Raw genomic sequence first — 20,034 nt, 5'->3', positions numbered from 1 at the left:
CAGCCTTGAACTGCTGGGCTCAAGCAATCCTTCCACCTCAGCCTCCCAAGTAGCTAGGATCACAGGCACATACCACCATGCTCTAATTTTTTTTTTTTTTTTTTTTTTTTTAAGAGATGGGGTCTTGCTGTATTGCACAGGCTGGCAGGCTGGTCTCAAAGTCCTGGCCTCAAGCAATTCTCCTGCCTCAACCTTCAGAGTGGTTGGGATTACAGGCGTAAGCCACTGCCCCAGCCAGATGTTACTTTCTCAATCAAGGGAGAGGAGGAGTCTCCCCTAAATAAGCAGCTTATTGATTGCCAAGCCCCTGTCCCAACTCTGCTCTGGTCCCTGCCACTGTCTTCATAGTAGAGAAAGACACAGAAAGCTGAGCTTCAGCTGGGAATGGTGGCTCATGCCCATAATCCCAGCACTTTGGGAGGCTGAGGTGGGACAACTGCTTGAGCTCAGGAGTCCAAGACCAGCCTGGGCAACATAGCAAGACCCTGTCTCTACACAAAACTTTAAAAATTAGCTGGGCATGGTGGTGCACACCTGTGGACCCAGCTACTTGGGAGGCTGGGCAGGAGGATTGCTTGAGCCCAGAGTTCAAGGATGCAGTGAGCTGTGATCACGTCACTGCACTCTAGCCTAAGGGACTGAGTGAGTCCCTACCTCAAAAAAAGGAAAGAAGGCCGGGCCCAGTGGCTCACGCCTGTAATCCCAGCACTTTGGGAGGCTGAGGTGGGTGGATCACTTGAGCAGGAATTCAAGACCAGCCTGGCCAACATGGTGAAACCCCCGTCTCTACTAAAATTACAAAACTTAACTGGGCATGGTGGTGTGCGCCTGTAGTCCCAGCTACTTAGGAGGATGAGGCAGGAGAATTGTTTGAATCTGGGAGGCAGAGGTTGCAGTGAGCTGAGACTGCATCACTGGACTCCAGCCTGGGAGACAGAACAAGACTCCATCTCAAAAACCAAACCAAAAAAAAAGGAAAGAAAAGAGGAAAGGAGAAGAGAGGAGGAAAGAAAGCTGAGTGCCAATAGCGGTGACTCACGCCTGTAATCCCAGCACTTTGGGAGGCTGAGGTGAGTGGATCACCTGAGGTCAGGAGTTCAAGACCAGCCTGACCAATATGGTTGAAACCCTATCTCTACTACAAATACAAAAATTAGCTGGGCATAGTGGCAGGCGCTTGTAGTCTCAGCTACGCGGGAGGCTGAGACAGGAGAATCACCTGAACCCAGGAGGTGGAGGTTGCAGTGAGCCAAGATTGCGCCACTACACTCCAGTTGGGTGACAGAGTGAGAGACTCTGTCTCAAAAAAAAAGAATGAACGAAAGAATGAAAGAACGAAAGAAAGCAAGAAAGCAAGAAGGCTGAGCTTCCTGCCCTACTGGCTCCAAAGGCCAAGATGCCAGGAGGCTGAGCAAAGGGGAGTGGTCCACGAGCTTTCCCTTCAGGCCTGGCAGAGGAAGTTGCTTCACAATGAGGTATTCCATGTCCCCAGACTCAACCATGTCCCAGGAGAGGCCGCTCAGTGTCACTTTCAGGAACACAAGCCCTGGTGGCCTGCCCAGCCACACTGCTTTTCCTCTTCACAGGGGTCACGGGGCCAGCTCACAGATGGCTTTCCCTCTCACTGCCAGCTCGCTCTTCTCCCAAAAGATACAAGATGAAGAGTCTCCCCAAAGGGCAGTGATTCCTGCCTGGCCTCCCTGCCGGACAGCATGGCCCTCATCAGAGAAGAGTTAATGCTGAGCCTCCACCTCTCCCTCTTACTTCTCAACTCAAGATCTCATCTTTAGCAGGCAGAAAGCCCTTCCTCCTGTCTAGACTTCGTCCCTTCAAGTCCCTTCAGTAAGTGCAGCGTGCAGTAGCTCTCATGTCCTCGGGGGAGACGGAAAACTGCAGCCTCATGCCCTCTTTGTTGTAGTCAGTGGGATGGGGTTCATTGTTTTCCTCTCTGTCTCAAGTCCCATTAGCCTTCTCCACAATCAATAATCCCCCTGCCTGGGGTCCCCGCCTGCCCTCAGGGGATCCAGAAGCGCGGTAGTGACAGGCTCAGTACTCCGGCTGCACCATCACATAAAGAGAACCCATTTCCCAGACCCCAAATCCAGGCCCATTCTGGTGTTCGATGTCCAGCTGGCAGAGACGCCAGAACCAGGCAGGTCTGGAGGACAATCTGACACCAGCTCCTCCCCAGAGGGCCAAGGCTCTGGCTGACAGGCAGCACACGTGACCCCCACCTCCATCACCAGAAAGGCCCTCTCAGCAGCTGCCTATCTCAGGTCTCTTGGGCTTCAGAGCTGAGGACAGCCAGTTCCCCATCAAGAGCAGCCTGGCAGCACTGCCTGGTCCGCTCCAGCAGGACATTAACCCAGGCCTAAACTGGACTCTCGTTTCTCGCCACTCCCCACAGGGAGCACCCTTTATCTTGGCATAGCCCCAGCCCCCAGCAAAGCAGGCAAATCCCACTTCCTACACATCTACAAGCCCCAAACAGCCATGGTTCTACCTAACTCAAGCTAGGAGGCAGCACAGCTTTGACCCCTGCCTCCTCTTTCCCTCTCAACCTCTCCCCAACACTCACCACGCAGCCCTGGCTTGGGGAGAAGCCTCCTCTACCGGAAACTAAAAATCAAGCCACTGGGGAGATTTCAGAGGGCCGGTGGCCAGGACAGGTATCACCCTCACCTACCATACCTGCCCTGCATTCACCACTCACGCATGCCTTTATGGGCCCTTCTGAATTATCCTCTCCCCAATCAGGCAGAGGCTCTCGAAAGGGGGTGCAGAAGAATCCTTTCCACTCACACCTGTAATCCCAGCGCTTTGGGAGGCTGAGGCGGGCGGATCTCCTGAGGTCAGGAGTTCGAGACCATCCTGGCCAACATGGTGAAACCCCATCTCCACTAAAAATACAAAAATTAGCCCGGTGTGGTGGTACATACCTGTAATCCCAGCTACTCGGGAGGCTGAAAGAGAAGGATCGCTTGAACCCAGGAGGTGGAGGTTGCAGTGAGCAGAGATCATGCCACTGCACTCCAGCCTGGGTGGCAGAGCGAGACTCCATCTCAAAAAAAAAAAAATCGTTTCCAGAGCTGCATGGGGCAATACAGCAGGATGGGTTCTGGGCTTGGAATCAGAGGACCAAAACGCCAGTCTTGGTGCTGCTTGGGTCTCGCTGTACAACCTTGGGGAAATTACTTAAGTTCCTTGAGTTTCAATTTCCTCCTCTGTAGAATGGGGAAAATGATACCCGCTTTTTTTTTTTTTTTTTTTTTTTTTTTTTTTTTTGAGTCAGGGACTCACTCTGTTGCCTAGGCTGGAATACAGTGACACAGCTCACTGCAGCCTTGACCTCCCTGGGCTCAGGTAATCCTCCCACCTCAACCTTTCCAGTAGCTGGGACCATAGGCATGCACCACCATGCCCGGCTAATTTTTCTATTTTTTGTAGAGACAGGGTTTCACCATGTCGCCCAGACTGGTCTGGAATTCCTGGGCTCAATCAAGCAATCCGCCCTTCTGGGCCTCCTAATGTGTTGGGATTACAGGTTTGAGCCATCCAGCCTGTTCAGCCATAAGGATTAAGTAAGAATAGTTAATGAAAGTGCTTGGTTTGGGCCAGGTGAGGTGGCTTACGCCTGTAATCCCAGCACTTTGGGAGGCCGAGGCAGGCGAATCACAAGGTCAGTAGATCAAGACCAGCCTGTGCAACATGGTGAAACCCCATCTCTACTAAAAATACAAAAATTAGCCGGGCGTGGTGGCGCGCGCCTGTAATCCCAGCTACTTAGGAGGCTGAGGCAGGAGAATCATTTGAACCCGGGAGGCGGAGGCTGCAGTGAGCCTAGGTGACAGAGGGAGACTCCACCTCAAAAAAAAAAAAAAAGAAAGTGCTTGGTTTCTGTAAAGTCTGACCTTGATCTTGAGTTACCATTTGTCAAGTACTTACCGGGTAGATAGGTGTTAGTATTCCCATTTTGCCAAAGAAGTCACTGAGACTCAGGCAATGTAATGAGAGACAGTTCAAGCCCAAAGCCCTGTGCTCAGAACTGCCCCACTGTCCCATCTCTCCAAATAAACAGTCCTTCTGCAGACTAGTCAATTGACCGATCTCATTCTAAGGTGGCGCCAGGAAGGGAAGAAGGTTGGCAGCCCTAGCCCGACCTTTTTCGTTCCTATACACTGCATTCTCAAAGCCTCAGCCCGGGCAGCCCAGAGGTTCCAGAGGGAATGGAGTGGAGCCAGGGTGCAAGGGAGGGGTGGAGTGGGGGTGGGAGGGCTCAAGTCACCCAAGCTGAGGCTTGATCTAGCAAGAAATGACTAATTGGGTCCTACCTTCTCCTCCTCCGAGTCCCCCAGTCCAGTCAGTGGCCAGTTTTCACCAGGCACCTCCTAGTAGTACTTCCTCAGTATTATCTTTTCATCACAGCCACAAACCAGATTAGCTAAACTAATCATTTAGCCAACATAATTACAATGCCCTCCCCTCCTCCACCTTGGCAGGGAGAAGAGGGAAAGCAGGTTATTTTTGCCCAAACTCCGTGCTCCTGTTGCTCCCCAGAGGTGCACCGCCCCCCTCCTCCAGCAGAAAAGGATCTGAGTTCCCACACTGACTTCCCCCTAGCCCCGGGCTGAGCGTGATCCCCACCCAGGATAAAGGGACTGAGTCTGGGCCCCCAGCCTCACTCCCCCATCTACAACAAAGAAAGAGGTGGTAGACTCTTCCCCTCCAAGCACTCTCCATGCCCGCTCCCCGCAATCTTTCTCCCACCCCCAGGACTGAGAGAGAACCCAACTGTGGTATTCTCTCTCTGTTCCCCAAGGAGGCTGGGCTCCAAATCCTGCAAAAAAAACCACACTTCAGATTGTTTTTTAAACCGGGGTAGAAAGCCTGGTCAAGATTCCCAATTCCGGAGGGTGGGGGGGGGGTCTCAGGAAATTGGGAGCAGGGAAGGCAGGGGCCCGATGCAGCTTTGCCTGACGGAGTCTAGCATTGAAGAAACCTTCCCCCAAAAAGCCTTCCTCCGGTCTCACTTTCCCTGTCAAATTCTTTGAGGAAAGGGGGTGGGAAAGGTCTGTGCAGGCCTCCAGAAAGCATGCACCTTCATAATTCAGAAATCAAATGGAAGGCGAGTCCCACAGCCTCATGCTCTTTTGCCTCAATTACCAGCCAGCTAAGTAATGTGGGGGATGGGGTAGAGGAAAAAAAAAAGACAAGAACAACCACTCCCCCCACCTTCCTCAGTTTGGCCCAGCCCTGCCCCACCCCCATTCCTGGGGAGGGGGCAGAGCTTGAGAGAGAGAGCCACTTACGCAGGCCTCGTCTGAGGGGGTGTGGTGGTCCCCGGAGGCAGGAAGAGAAGGAAGAAGCTGCTTCCCCTCTCAGCACTTTCCACCCCCCACCCCGGCCCCCACCTCAGGCCCCTGGGGCCCAGCGAAGAGGATGAAGGTGGGGGCAGGGAAGACAGGGTCGGAGCGCAGGCACCCGCCCAGGTTCAGCCAGGGGCCGGCTAGGGGAAGGGGCTTTGCACCAAGAAGGACCCCCTAAGCCTAAAGGAAGTTTTGGGCAAGGAGACAGGAAAACCCCCAGATAAAGCTGCTGTGAATACTTCCTCCTGCAAAGTTTGTTTTGGGTGATTTTTCCAACAATAATAGGTTAGAGAAGAAGACGGGTCCTGTTCCCCTACCAGCACTCTAGCAGCCACAGCTACTGGAAACTGGGCCAGGTGACCCTGAATTCTTCATCCGTGCACAGACCCCACCCCCGAGACCCCAGGGCGAGCCACGGATGCCAGACACACCAGCTGGACACTGGGTCGAGCCCTGCACCCACCACTGTCACTCCATCCCACCTCCGCCGAAGAAGCCAGAGCCCGGCTCCCACCGGAGTGGAGGGAGGCGCCGCAGGTAGTATGGACGAGGCTCTGGGAGTTGGAGGGCAGGGCCTCTGGACTCCGTGCGCTCACCTGCTCGGCAGGTGGGGCCAGCGTCGCTGGGAAAATGTGTGCTCGGCCCCCACAGTTGGGCAAGCTGGGCGCAGACAATAGGGCCCCACCCAGGCCTGGGGGAGTAGGGAGGGAGGGAAAGCGAGGATGACGCGTGGGGTGGGGTGAGAGTGGCCCCGGAGACCAGTGGCAGCAAGTTTCCCAAACGGTAAATTCCTGACTGCAGCGTGAGCCCTGGGACGCAGTCAAAGCAGGGCAAAGTCTCCCCCGCCAGCTCAAGGCGAGAGTCAGGGACGCGGCGTCGGGCGAGGGGCGCGGGCCCCGGGGGAGGCACGACTCCGGAGGCACCTGTCCGGATCCCTCCCGCCCTGCTCAGATCTCTGGCTCGCGGAGCTCCCAGGCGCGCTCTGCCCAAAACGCGCGACCCCCAGGTCGCCGCGCCCAGGACCCCAGCGCGCCCCCTGCCGCCGGTGCAGGGTGGCGCTCCATGGCACCCGCCCTCACCTGCCCAGAGACGGCAGGGACCGGCCTCGCGGGCGCTCGCCACCCCTTCTCTCCCCAGCGATACCTGCTCCCGATCGCCCGCACCTGAGTATGGGGCCTGGCCGGGCTGGGTCGGGGTCGGGCCGGGGTGGGAGCCGGCGCAGACAGCGAACTGAGCTCGGCGCGGTCGGGCGGCGGCTGCTCCGGACTCTGGCCAAGGCAGCAACTCAGTAACCGAACAAAAGGCAAAGAGACCTGACAGCCAAGCCACGCCCCTCGCCACCTCGAAGCTCCGCCCCTGGGGGAGACGCCCACCCTCTGGTGCGAGCTCACTGGCTGTCTCGCCTGACTGTCCCGTCGAGGGGCGGAGCCTAGCCTCCAGTCCTCTTCCACGGCCGCCTCTGTTTATCCGCTTGCCATTGGCCCCAGGGACTGCCAGTCGGCTCTAGGGATGGACTCTAACTTGAGGTCTCATCCTAACACTGCACCTATTGGCAGATAGAAAGTTACTTCCTCCTGATTGGACAAGGGGCTGTCAGTAAGACTAAGGAAAAAACCAATGGAAGGGATGGGGTGTGTCTTGCCCCACCCTTGCTCTGAGCAGGTGAGACTCATTACTCTCCCCTTCCCCCTACCTGTCCAACAGGTAAGTCAGGGGATACTAAGGGAAGGGACAGACGCCTTCACCGGCCAGCCAACTCAGCGTCAAGCATGATGCTTCTTTGGGCTTATTCATCCTTGCCCCAAAGTAGTAATCACATATTTGTATAGCATTTCATAGGCTTTGTGCTGGGTTGAGATTTTTCCCCCCAAAGATGGAGTACTCCTGGGATTTAGAATTAGAAGGCCAGGGTTTGTGTTCTCCCACTTAGTATGATCTTAGGCAAGTTACTTCACCCTGTTTCTCCTCATCTGTAAACTGGATACATTAGCCGTATCTACCTCACTGGAGTATGTGGGGATTAAATGAAGTCAGGTTTGTGAAAGCACTCGGAAACTGCTAAAGGTTAGAATTTAAATTAATGGCATTTTTGTTTTAATTATTGTGACAGCTCTGAAAAATAGTTAAGATGAGAAAACGACCCTCATTGTAAAGATGAAGAAACCAAGGTTCAGATAAGTCACAAAACTACAAAGTGGCACACCCCAAGCTAGAACCTCCTCCTTCTCATTTGAAGGACCATCAAACCAGCTGTTCCCCTCATGGAAGAGGAGCATAGACATAAAATGTCAAGGCAATGGGGGAAGGGGCATAGAAAAGGCACAAACACTGGGAGGAGAGACAGAACAATTAATTGGCACAAAAATACAGTATTGGTGTCAGGAGGCTTTGGTGGGCTTGGAAACATCAAGCAGCAGATCTGAAAGAAACCCAGCCCTGGCATGAAAGAAACGGGGCAGGCCAAGGTGGGTGGATAACCTGAGGTCGGGAGTTCAACACCAGCCTGGCCAATATGGTGAAACTCCATATCTACTAAAAATACAAAAAATTAGCCGGGCGTGGTGGCGGGCAACTATAATCCCAGCTGCTTGGGAGACTGAGGCAGGAGAATTGCTTGAACCCGGGAGGCGGAGGTTGCAGTGAGCTGAGATCATGTCACTGCACTCCGGCCTGGGCGTGACAGAGTGAGACTCCATCTCAAACAAAAAGAAAAAGAAAAAAAGAAACTGGGTAGCACATCCCTCCACGATAGGAGAGCCTGGGGTAGAGATCAGAAAGAACTTCTCGGCCAGGTGTGGTGGCTCATGCCTGTAATCCCAGCACTTTGGGAGGCCAAGGTGGGCAGATCACTTGAGGTCAGGAGTTCAAGACCAGTCTGGCCAACATGGTGAAACCTCGTCTCTACTAAAAATACAAAAATTAGCCAGGCATGGTGGTGGGCGCCTGTAATCCCAACACTTTGAGAGGCTGAGGCAGGCGGATCACCTGAGGTTGGGAGTTCGAGACCGGACTGGCCAACATGGTGAAACCCCGTCTCTACTAAAACTACAAAAATTAGCCGGCATGGCAGCGGGCACCTGTAATCCCAGCTACTCGGGAGGCTGAGGCAGAAGAATCACTTGAACCTGGGAGGCGGAGGTTGCAGTGAGCTGAGATCATGCCATTGCACTCCAGCCTGGGCGATGGAGTGAGACTCTGTCTCAAAAACATAAAAAGAACTTCTCACAGGCAGCTTAAGAAGACAAGGGCACTTCCTTTCTGTGGTTGATGACATGAATGCTGGTCGTGGTTGTATGGTGTGCCAAGGGCCCTACAAACATTCCTTCATTCAACACTTGAGTATTCAGTGTCAACTCTATGTGAGGCACTGGTGAACACAGAAAATAAAATCTGGTGACACAGAATATAAAAATGATCCCAACCTTCAAAGAGATCATAGAAGGATAAGCAGAAGCAGCCTGTGTGGGTGGGTGTTGGGGGAGTGGTGGTTTAGAAAAAGGTCCCCCATCAACAAAGCTATTCAGCCCCAAAGCTAGCACACAGGACGGGCTGGATGAAGGTACCTTAGCAGCATCCTTGACCACTTTCCCCACCGGAGAAAGGAATGGTAGCTGAACATTCTCCCTTCTGAAGTTGCACCATCCAAAAGCAGAGCCAGGGAGATACGGACAGCCCTGAACTATTGGCCATCCCATAACCAGGGCCACTGCCCTTTGCCTTTGTTTCCCCAACTCCCCATCCTCCAGCTTACCTCCCTGTCTTATTCCCTGCCTTATCCCTGCCCCATCTACCTGCTTGTCACCCTGGCACACAGAGCTGTAGCCAGGCCACAGCTGGGGGGGGGGGAATGGGCTCACAATCCTGGACTGCTGCAGCTGCCAGGGTTTCATTTCTTCCCCCTCCTGCCCACCTCCCACCTCCACACACGCACACACGCACATACGTCCCAGCCCCATGCCGGGCCTAACTCTTTCCTATTTCTCCTGACCTCAGCAAACAGGCAGGGTAGGGCTGGTTGACTGCAGAGAGGGGTGGAGAAGCCCATGTGGGTGGAGGAGCAGAAATAAGGCTTCAGAATAAACCGTGTGTGTGTGTGTGTGTGTGTGTGTGTGTGTCTTGTCAGAATGACCCCTGCATGTCTTAGCATGGAACATGTTGCAACACACCAGCCCCAGAGCTAAACACACAGGCTGGGACTGGTGGAGGCACCACCGCAACAGCGGCAAAGACTGGGATTAGAGCTGAGTCTGTCCTCCCAGATCAAGTCATTCTCTTTATTAAGCACCTACTCTGTGCCTAGCAGGCACTGAGGATTCATCTGTATCTGAGAATACAGAAGAGAATCAGAAATGATGTTTCCTAGACTCAGCTATCTGCATAGGCAATTTGGGAAATTTCTTGGGAAAAGGAGGTATGTAGGGATAGGATTGGGGGTTGCTGTGACCACAGTCTCCCTTGTAGCTTGAACTTGAAGAAAAGGCCGCAAGGTCGTCTTATCCAGTCCCCTGCCTGTAAACCTTTAAAGGCAAGAATTCTCTGACAAATGTCCAGGAAAGAAGATCCTGCAGCGTCCCTTATGGTGAATGCCCCTGTCTCCTTGTTCTAATGTCCAATCTTGATTCCTATTCCTGCAGTTTCAACTCCTTCCTCTTGCCCAGATCTCAGTGGAAGCTGCGTCCGTGGGCTGCCAAAACCACATATGGTTAACTCAACCTTGCTGCTTGCTAGTGCTTCAGAGTAGAGAATATAAGGGTACCACATGGCCCATCTCAAGCTGCTGCAGAGACAGAAGTAACTGGCACAGAGGAGTTCAGTGAGGGGCTGGTGGGAGGGAGGCTCTTTTCTAGGGGAGGGTGCACACCATCAGCCAGTGTCCAGGACCACCAGGCCACCATCCTTTCCTTATCTCACAACCCCCCTCATCTTCCACAAGGCCTCTGGGCCAAACAAGGAGATGGAAGAGTTTCTGTTCTCCATTCAAACATAGTCCTTAGGGCTGGGCACAGTGGCTCACGCCTGTAATCCCAGCACTTTGGGAGGCCAAGGCGGGCGGATCATGAGGTCAGGAGATCAAGACCATCCTGGCTAACACGATGAAACCCCGTCTCTACTAAAAAATAGAAAAAATTAGCCGGACGTGGTGGCGGCGCCTGTAGTCCCAGCTACTCGGGAGGCTGAGGCAGGAGAATGGCGTGAACCCGGGAGGCAGAGCTTGCAGTGAGTCAAGTCCATGCCACTGCACTCCAGCCTGGGTGACAGAGCGAGACTCCGTCTCAAAAAAAAAAAGAAAGAAGAAAAAAAACATAGTCCTTATTCTATGGGGGCCCTTTCCCCAGAGACAGGCAGAGATTTAGATCTACACAAGCCACACACACACACACACACAAACTTCTATGCTCACACCTCAGGGATATACACTTACGGGTACAGATTCAGATACACAAACACCAGCTTTCTCTCTCCAATACACACACACACACACACACACACACACACCCTTCTTCCTGCCTCTTCAGCCTCAGGTAGCCTAAGACATAACCACTTCTATAAAGGGGAGCCCAGGGTGAGTAACTGGGTTGCCAAACTTCAGGCCGATGATGGTACCTTTTCATCACCCAGTAGCCTCTTCCCCAGGCTTTGCAGCAGCAGAAAAGGAAATCACACAACGGGATTCTTCCCAGATGGCAGACTTGAAAGAAAGGCAATGCGGAAAGCTAGAGGCATCTTGGGCATGAGCCATCTCTCAACCTAGGGACAAAGCCATCCTTTTTTTTCTTTTTTTTTCTTAGAGACAGGGTCTCACTCTGCTGCCAAAACTGGAGTGCAGTGGCAACGTCACAGCTCACTGCAGCCTCGACCTCCTGGGCTCAAGGGATCCCCCCACCTCAGCCTCCTGAGTAGCTGACCACAGGCGCCACCACACCCAGCTAATATTTTTTCTTTTTTTGGGTAGAGATGAGGTCTTGCCATGTTGCCCAGGTTGGTCTGGAACTCCTGGCTTCAAGTGATCCTTCCACCTTGGCCTCCCAAAGTGTGGGAATTACAGGTGTGAGCCACCACACCTGGCCAGAGCCATCCTTACACCCAGTTTCTCTCCAGGTCCTGGCCCTTTTTTTTTCTTTATTTTTTTGGAGTCTCCCTCTGTCACCCAGGCTGGAGTGCAGTGGTGTTACCTCGGCTCACTGCAACCTCTGCCTCCCGGGTTTAAGTGATTCTTCTGCCTCAGCCTCCTGAGTTTCTGGGACTACAGACATGTGCCACCACGCCTGGCTAATTTTTTGTATTTTTTTTTTTTTTTTTTTTTTTGGTAAAGATGGGGTTTCACTGTGTTAGCCAGGATGGTCTTGATCTCCTGACCTCGTGATCCACCCGCCTCGGCCTCCTAAAGTGCTGGAATTACAGGTGTAAGCCACCATGCCCGGCTGGTCCTGGCCTTTAAAAGGCCTCCACTCTGGCCCTACTGGGATCGCCCCCTCCACACAGGGGCAAAGGGACAGAGGAGCCTATATGGACTTCACATCCTTTCTAGACCACACTCCAGGGACCAGCACCAGAAACTCTGGAATTCCTGCCCAGCACTGACTCTACTTTCTAGGCCTACAGGTCCCTGACTCTGGTCCTTCTCCCCAGGAGCAGTGGCACCAGTGCTACTGTGCATGGACACACTTGGGCCAAACTAAGAACATGACAAGGGGCACTTATGGCTGGGGTGGGGATATAGAGGCAGCATGGACACGCGGGCTAGGGAATCTCTGTGCACAGGCTGGAGGCCCTCGTGGCACAGGCAGAGCCAGAGGTGCTAAGGAAAGGGAAATGGCCCAGGCCCTGGCTGGTGGCCAGGGAGGAGCCATTCTCCATGGGGCTGCCATACCCTGACAGAATGAGAACTTGGGCCTCCATCATGGACTTTCAGGTCATTGAGGCGGTGCGCCTGTGAAGGTATATCTGACCTAGCAGTTTGGGAGCATGCTCCTCTTTTTTTTTTTTTTTTTTTTTTTTTTTTTGAGACAGAGTCTTGCTCTGTCACCCAGGCTAGAGTGCAGTGGTATGATCTTGGCTCACTGCAACCTCCGCCTCCCAGGTTCAAGTGATTCTCACGCCTCAGCCTCCCAAGTAGCTGGGATTACAGGCATGCGCCACCATGCCTGGCCAATTTTTGTATTTTTGGTAGAGACGGGGTTTTACCACATTGGCCACGCTGGTCTTGAACTCCTAGCCGTAAGTGATCTGCCCGCCTTGGCCTCCCGAAGTGCTAGGATTACAGGCGTGAGCCACCACAACTGGCCTGGGAGTGTGCTCTATAACTTACCTAGATCTATGGCATGTGGGCCTCATTTGTGCTCCTGCCCCTGCCCACTGGTTTTGGGGGTGAGGGCTTACTCAGGAGGCCCCCTTCGTGGCTGGGGGAGGACACAGCTGCAGAAGAGCCTGCAGGCTCCCAAACTCTGCTGGCTGGAGTGGGCCCAAGCATGGCCAGAAGCTGGGAAGTGAGCAGGAGGGTGCAGGGCCCTGGAGGGAGGCTGTAGGGAGATGGACTCCTGCCGTTTTTCCTGCCTTGTGTCCAGTGGAGGGGCCTTGAGGCCAGAGGCTGCCCACAGCCTGGTCCTGTGGGCGTATATCTTTTAATTACAGATGTAGCTCTAGCGACACTTCACTGCAAGGCGTGTGGGTGGGGATGGAATGTCAGAAGGAAAACAGGAGGCAAGAAAACAGAGATAGGAAGGGCCAGAAATAGTACAGGCCAGGGTGAGATAGCAGGGGCCAGTGGTGGTGGAGGGAGAGGCTGGAGAAGGGTCTGTCGAAAACTCTCCAGAGAATGCCCGTCCCAGGCTGCCCCTCCTGACTCACCCCAAGCCCCCCAAGTTGCAACTCCAGGACTGCTGGCATCTAGATTGTGCTCTGGAGCTGGTTCACCAACTCTCTAAGCAGCGCACTCCTTCTGAGTGGGGAGGGGTGATGGAGTCCTTGCCACCTGAGTCACCCGCTTGCTGCTCCTGGTCTGGGCGACTCCACGCACAGGCTGACACAGCTGGGGCCCCACCCGCCCTGCCAGCCTGCCCGCTCCTCCCTCTTTCCACAAGCCAGGAGAGATGCCTGCCCTGACAAGGCATGCTTCCCACGGAGAGGCCATCCCCCTCACTCGCACACAGGGCTGGAGGCAGCCATTTCTCCCCCACCTGTGGAGAGCCTTGGGAAGAGGAAGAAGGCATAGTCTAAGCAGAGCTCCCTTTTCCCTGCATCTATGAAGAAACTGAGGCTGGAGCCAGGATAGGGACTTCCCTAAGATCACACAAGAAAATTCCTGGCAGGGCTGGGACTTGAACCTTGGTCTTCTGCCAGCCAGTTCACCTCCCCCACCAATGTAGGTCTCTTTCCACCCCAAGGAAGGCGAAGACGGGCTGCAGTCAGAGAGGAGACGAGAACCGATTTTGCCGGCTTGATTTTGTCAGCCCGAGGTGTGACTCCAGGAAAACCTTGGAGTTAGAGAGCCAGGGATGGAGGAGGGGTGGGTGGCTCTGGGTGGTCCGCGACCCAGGCCTTACTTCCCCTAAGTCAACCATGGGATGGCACCACCCAGAGCCTCTAGCCATCAGTTATGCAAAGAGACCCTTCCCCACTCCCGCCTCTCGCCCTCCTGCCCTCTCTGCTTCCCTGGTCTCAGAGCGCTGGACTCCACCTGGCTGAGAACTGGGACAGGACTCGGCGGCCCCTGGCCTTGTACTTTCATCCTGTCTTTCCCAGCCCCGTCCCACGGCCCCCGAGGAATTTGAGAGTTGAGATCCTTCAATATTTCATCAGCACTTCAGCCTCCAGTGGAAGCAGCAGCCAACTTACAGCTCCTGGAGCATTTATGGCCCCAACAGAGAACCTGGAAGTAGCCAGGGGGAGGGGCGGGCGTGTGGGGGAGGGTGAAGCTTGGGCCAGGCTGCCAGTAAGGGCTGATGGAGAAGAGGGCTGCCGGGTCCAAAGTGTGTGTGAGCTGGGGGAAAGCGGCTCCAAAGCCGGGGACATTTTCATGTTTGAGGACACAGATGTATTTTAAAATAAATAAACAAAATGGCGTTATCAAAACAATTATGCTCAAGGTTAAAGTCATATGACAGGATTTTCTGACTTCAGTCCTGCCCCTGTCTCTGTGACTGGGTTTATAACCTCATCCGGAGATAATGTAAAACATTTTAATGGGAGGTTTTTTTTTAAGGGCTGTGAGGCCCTCAAATGACCCCCTACTGCCTGGGGCCACGGGAGGAAAGGCCAAATTCTCCAGTTACATTGGCTGAACCTTGCCCCTTCCCAGCTCCCTCCTCCAGGAAGGTCAGGAGGATTTAGCCCAGTAGTCAAGGGAAAATAAAGGAATTTGGCTTGGCTACCCCTTATTTCACCCCAGCAACACAATACCACACTTTTCTTCTGAAAAGAAAGGTGAAAAAGGTGACCCCAAATGGAAAATGTCAAGTTCTCTTGGCCTCTTCTTAGCACATGACCTCACTTAGTAAGTTCTTCTGGAAAGGGAAAGGATCAAGGCTGGGCGCGCTTTGGGAGGCCGAGGTGGGCAGATCACCTGAGGTCGAGACCAGCCTGACGAACATGGAGAAACCCCGTCTCTACTACAAATACAAAATTAGCCGGCCATGGTGGCGGGCACCTGTAATCCCAGCTACTCAGGAGGCTGAGGCAGGAGAATCGCTTGAACCCGGGAGGTGGAGGTTGCAGTGAGTCCAGATTGCGCCACTGCACTCCAGCCTGGGCAACAAGAGTGAAACCCTGTCTCAAAAAAAAAAAAAAAAAAGGCCGGGCATGGTGGCTCAAGCCTGTAATCCCAGCACTTTGGGAGGCCGAGACGGGCGGATCACGAGGCCAGGAGATCGAGACCATCCTGGCTAACCCGGCGAAACCCCGTCTCTACTAAAAAATACAAAAAACTAGCCGGGCGAGGTGGCGGGCGCCTGTAGTCCCAGGTACTCGGGAGGCTGAGGCAGGAGAATGGTGTAAACCCAGGAGGTGGAGCTTAGAGTGAGCTGAGATCCGGCCACTGCACTCCAGCCTGGGCTACAGAGCGAGACTCCGTCTCAAAAAAAAAGAAAGAAAGAAAGAATGGATCAAGTGGTGCAGATGCTCCTCAGTTTCAGAGGGGTTATGTCCTCATAGACATTGTAAGTTGAAATGCAATACAGGGAGACCCCATCTGTACAAAACATTAAAAAATGAGCTGAGCATGGTGGCACATGCATGCCTGCAGTCTCAGCTGCTCGGAAGGTTCACTTGAGCCTGGAAGGTGGGGGTTGCAGTAACCTGAGATCGTGCCACTGCACTCTAGCCTGGGCGACAGTTCAAGACCCTGTCTCCAAAAAAATAAAAACAGAAGATTGTGAGAGGAGACAAGGGGAAAAAATTAAAATTAAAAATTAAAAAAAAAGAAGAAAATGCACTTAATACACCTAACCTACATCATAGCTTAGTTTAGCCTACCTCAGGTGGGCTTAGAACACTTCAGCCTACAGTGGGGCAAAATCGCCTCACACGAAGCTTATTTATTTATTTTTTTTTTTTGAGACGGAGTCTCACTCTGTTGCCCAGGCTGGAGTGCAGTGGCTGGATCTCGGCTCACTGCAAGTTCTGCCTCCCGGGTTTACGCCATTCTCCTGCCTCAGCCTCCCGAGTAGCTGGGACTACAGGCACCCGCTACATCGCCCGGCTAGTTTTTTTTTTTTGTATTTTTTAGTAGAGACGGGGTTTCACCGTGTTAGCCAGGATGGTCTTGATCTCCTGACCTCGTGATCCGCCCGCCTGGGCCTCCCAAAGTGCTGGGATTACAGGCTTGAGCCACCGCGCCCGGCCACACGAAGCTTATTTTATGAGAACTTGTTGAATATCTTGGTCCAGCACTTTGGGAGGCCAAGGCAGGCGGATCACTGGAAGTCAGGAATTCAAGACCAGCCTGGACAACATGGTGAAACTCCGTCTCTACTAAAAATACAAAAAATTAGCCTGGCATTGTGGCACACGCCTGTAATCCCATCTACTCCGGAGGCTGAGGCAGGAGAATTGCTTGAACCTGGGAGGCAGAAGTTGCAGTGAGCCGAGATTACGCCACTGCACTCCAGCCTGGGCGACAACAGTGAGACTCTGTCTCAAAAAATAAAAAGATCTTGTTGACTATCTCATGTAATGTATTGAATACTGTACTGAAGGTGAAAAAATAGCATGGTTGTTTGGGTGCTTGAAGTACAGTTGCTACTGAATGCTTTTTACTTTTATACCATCCTAAAGTCGAAAAATCCTAAGTTGAATCATTGTAAGTTGGGGACTTTCTGTACAGTATATGCATGTGGAGGGAAGGGTAAACCTTATCCTCCCAGTTATCTCAGTTACCCCACCTGAGTCACGGGCATGAGGTATTCCTATCCCAAGGGCTGTTTGGGGGACAGAAGAGATGCTATCCAGACACCCCGGCGCCAGCTGGGACCCAGGCAGGCAGTGATTATGCAGTGATGTGGCTATAGGTCAGACCTGGGGTTTGGAATGGGGCTGGTACCTGGGGGCTGTCCCCAGCCCTCAGCACACTCCCATCTAATTCCCAAGTCATCTTGGAACTTGTGAAGGGAGCTGGGCAGGGCTGCGCCAGCCTAGTTGGAGTGAGCCTCAGCCCTGGGGGCCCAACCCAGACTCTCTGGGCCTCAGTTTCCCCATCCACAAAATGGAAGCCATCTATCTGCCAGGGCTGTCCTTAGAGACAAGATACAAAAGAAGGCCTGGAGCAAGGCCTCAGAATGGGGAAACTGTGTAAGAGTTGAGCCTTGTGGCTGCCAGGACCTCCCCAGTCATCTTGAGCTATTGGCTTCAGCGACAACTGGCCACAGCTTTCTGACAAGGGGAAGGGGCCTCTCTTTGTTTCCAAGGGAGAGTCTATTCTCCCAGAGACAGAGAACCAAGTTGAGACTTCAAGAACTACTTTTCTCTTTTTCTTTCCTTTTTTTTTTTTTTTTTTTTTTGAGATGGAATCTCGCTCTGTCATCCAGGCTGGAGTGCAGTGGCGCAATCTCAGCTCACTGCAAACTCCGCCTCCCGGGTTCACGCCATTCTCCTGCCTCAGCCTCCTGAGTAGCTGGGACTACAGGCACCCGCCACCACACATGGCTAATTTTTTGTATTTTTAGTAGAGACAGGGTTTCACCGCGTTAGCCAGGATAGTCTGGATCTCCTGACCTCGTGATCCGCCTGCCTTGGCCTCCCAAAGTGTTGGGATTACAGGTGTGAGCCACTGCACCCGGCCCTTTTTTTTTTTCTTTTTTATTGAGAGGCAGTCTCACTCTGTCACCCAGGTTGGAGCACAGTGGTGAGATCCTGGCTCACTGCAACCTTCACTTCCTGGGTTCAAGTGATTCTCCTGCCTCAGCCTCCCAAGTAGTTGGGATTACAGGAGCCCACCACCACACCCAGTTAATTTTTTGTATTTTTAGTAGAGACGGGGTTTCACCATGTTGACCAGGGCTCAAGTGATCCAACCACCTTGTTTGGCCTCCTAAAGTGCTGGGATTACAGGTGTGAGCCACAGCGCAGGGCCCTGTAGGGGATTTATCTCCACATCCTGCAGCTCACCTTCTCCTCTCCCTGGCCCCAGCTGACAGCCTAACAAAACCAGGCCGGCCAGGCGGGTGGCTCACGCCTGTAATCCCAGCACTTTCGGAAGCTGAGGCAGGTGGATCACGAGGTCAGGAAATCAAGACCATCCTGGCCAACATGGTGTGTCTCTACTAAAAATAAATTAGCCGAGCGTAGTGGCGCGTGCCTCTAATCCCAGCTACTCGGGAGGCCGGGGCAGGAGAACCGCTTGAACCAGGGAGTTGGAGGTTACAGTGAGCCAAGATCACGCCACTGCACTCCAGCCTGGGCTGGAGTGAGACTACGTCTCAGAAACGAACAAACACACACCAGGCCAGCCCCTGCGACCAGGGTACTGTCTCCCTACTCTGAGCAGCACCAATTTAGTGAAAAAAGATCCACACCCAGCTCAGTCACCAACCACCTCAAGGAACCCTGGACAAATTGCTTGTCATTCCTCAGCCCCACCTGGAGCAGAGGGGAACTGACATCTGCATCTCAGGACTGTTTTGAGGGTTATGAATAATTTGTCAAGAGGCCTGGTGTTGGCTCATGTCTGTAATGCCAGCACTTTGGGAGGCCAAGGCAGGAGGATCACTTGAGCCCAGGAGTTTGACACCAGCCTAGGTAACAGAGCAAGACCCTGTCTCTACCAAAAATCAAAAAAAAAAAAAAAAAAAAATAGCTGGGTGTGCTGGCACATGTCTGTGGTCAGCGCTACTCGGGAGGCTGAGGTGGGAAGATGGCTTAAGCCTGGAAGGTGGAGGCTGCAGTGAGCCGTGATTGTCACTGCACTCCAGTCTGGGTGACAGAGCAAGATCCTGTCTCAAAAAATAAGCTCCCTGCAGTGAGCCGTGATTGTCACTGCACTCCAGTCTGGGTGACAGAGCAAGATCCTGTCTCAAAAAATAAGCTCCCAAGTGCCTGGCACACAGTAGGCACTTAGTACATCGTAGTAGCTCTGATTTCCTTAGGATGGGGTCTTCCCATGACATCTGAGTCTGGTCCTGCTGCATGAGGCCAGCCTCCCTAGAGCCCTTTTGGTCATCCCTAACCTCCAACCCATTATTCCAAGATTCTGGGGCTGGTGAGGTGCTGGGTGGGGTGTGGGGGCGGGTGGGGAGGTGGCTGCCTGAGACGGAGGTGTGGAGGAGGTGAAACTGTCTGGATGGGTGGAGTCAGGAGAATGAGCTGGAGGGCCCCAGAGGGCCCACACTGGGACTGGCTGGGAGTAGGTTTCACCGGTTTGGGGAGCTGGCTGGGCTCTGGGGAGATGCTGGCATCAGGGGAGGCTGGAGGGGCTGGTGGTTCCCTGGGAAAGGGGAGCTGAGTAAGGCAAGGCTGGGCCAATGGCCTGGGCTAAAGGGCTGCACAGGAGTGGTGCCTAGAGAGGGCGGGCCTGCTCCCTAATACACACACTGCTTCACCACACACTCGGAGACGCCATGCTCAGATGCACACTTGGACAGCTACCATCACACCTCAACTGCAAACTGCAAAAGGATCAGCTCTCAGATCCTTTTCCCACCTCCATATCTGCCATACCTATCTAATTCACACATTCTGACATTTATTGTTTTCTGCCCGCCTCCCTGCTAGAATGTAAGCTCACGTGGGCCTGGCGTTTGGCCTGCTCTGTTCACTCTTCTATGCCCAGAGCCTCAGCGTGCCTGCACATAGTAGGTGCTCAATAAGTATGTGCTGACTGAGTGAATGAATTCCTCTAAACACACATTCATTCCCAGCACTTGGGGAGGCCGAGGTGGGGTGGATCACCTGAGGTCAGGAGTTTGAGACCAGTCTGGCCAACATGGTGAAACCCTGTCTCTACTAAAAATACAAAAATTAGCCGGACAGGGTGGCTCACGCCTGTAATCTCAGTACTTTGGGAGGCCGAGGTGGGCAGATTGCCTGAGGTCAGGAGTTCAAGACCAGCCTGGTCCTGGCGAAACCCCATCTCTACTAAAAATACAAAAATTAGCCAGGCACAGTGGCGCACACCTGTAATCCCAGCTATTCGGGAGGCTGAGGCAGGAGAATTGCTTGAATCTGGGAGGCGGAGGTT

General features: G+C 53.4%; 1 protein-coding gene across 3 annotated transcripts in view; it reads right to left on the bottom strand.

The window, feature by feature from the left end:
* JUP (junction plakoglobin) overlaps window positions 1–6,653 on the bottom strand; it is a 32,537-nt gene extending 25,884 nt beyond the window's left edge. Inside the window, exon 1 of one of the 3 annotated variants that reach the window (XM_008012698.3) lies at window positions 6,530–6,653. The gene's annotated coding sequence lies outside the window, so the exon portion shown is untranslated. Of the gene's footprint in view, window positions 1–5,962; window positions 5,984–6,509 lie in introns of those variants that run through there. The other 2 variants (XM_008012699.3, XM_073005313.1) reach the window with 2 other exon arrangements.
* Between the last annotated feature and the right edge of the window lie 13,381 nt (window positions 6,654–20,034).

Source organism: Chlorocebus sabaeus, chromosome 16 (genome assembly GCF_047675955.1).
Source record: "Chlorocebus sabaeus isolate Y175 chromosome 16, mChlSab1.0.hap1, whole genome shotgun sequence".
Classification (NCBI taxonomy): domain Eukaryota; kingdom Metazoa; phylum Chordata; class Mammalia; order Primates; family Cercopithecidae; genus Chlorocebus; species Chlorocebus sabaeus.
Note: the sequence above shows the minus strand (reverse complement) of the source record. Positions and strands in the feature narration are given on the sequence as shown.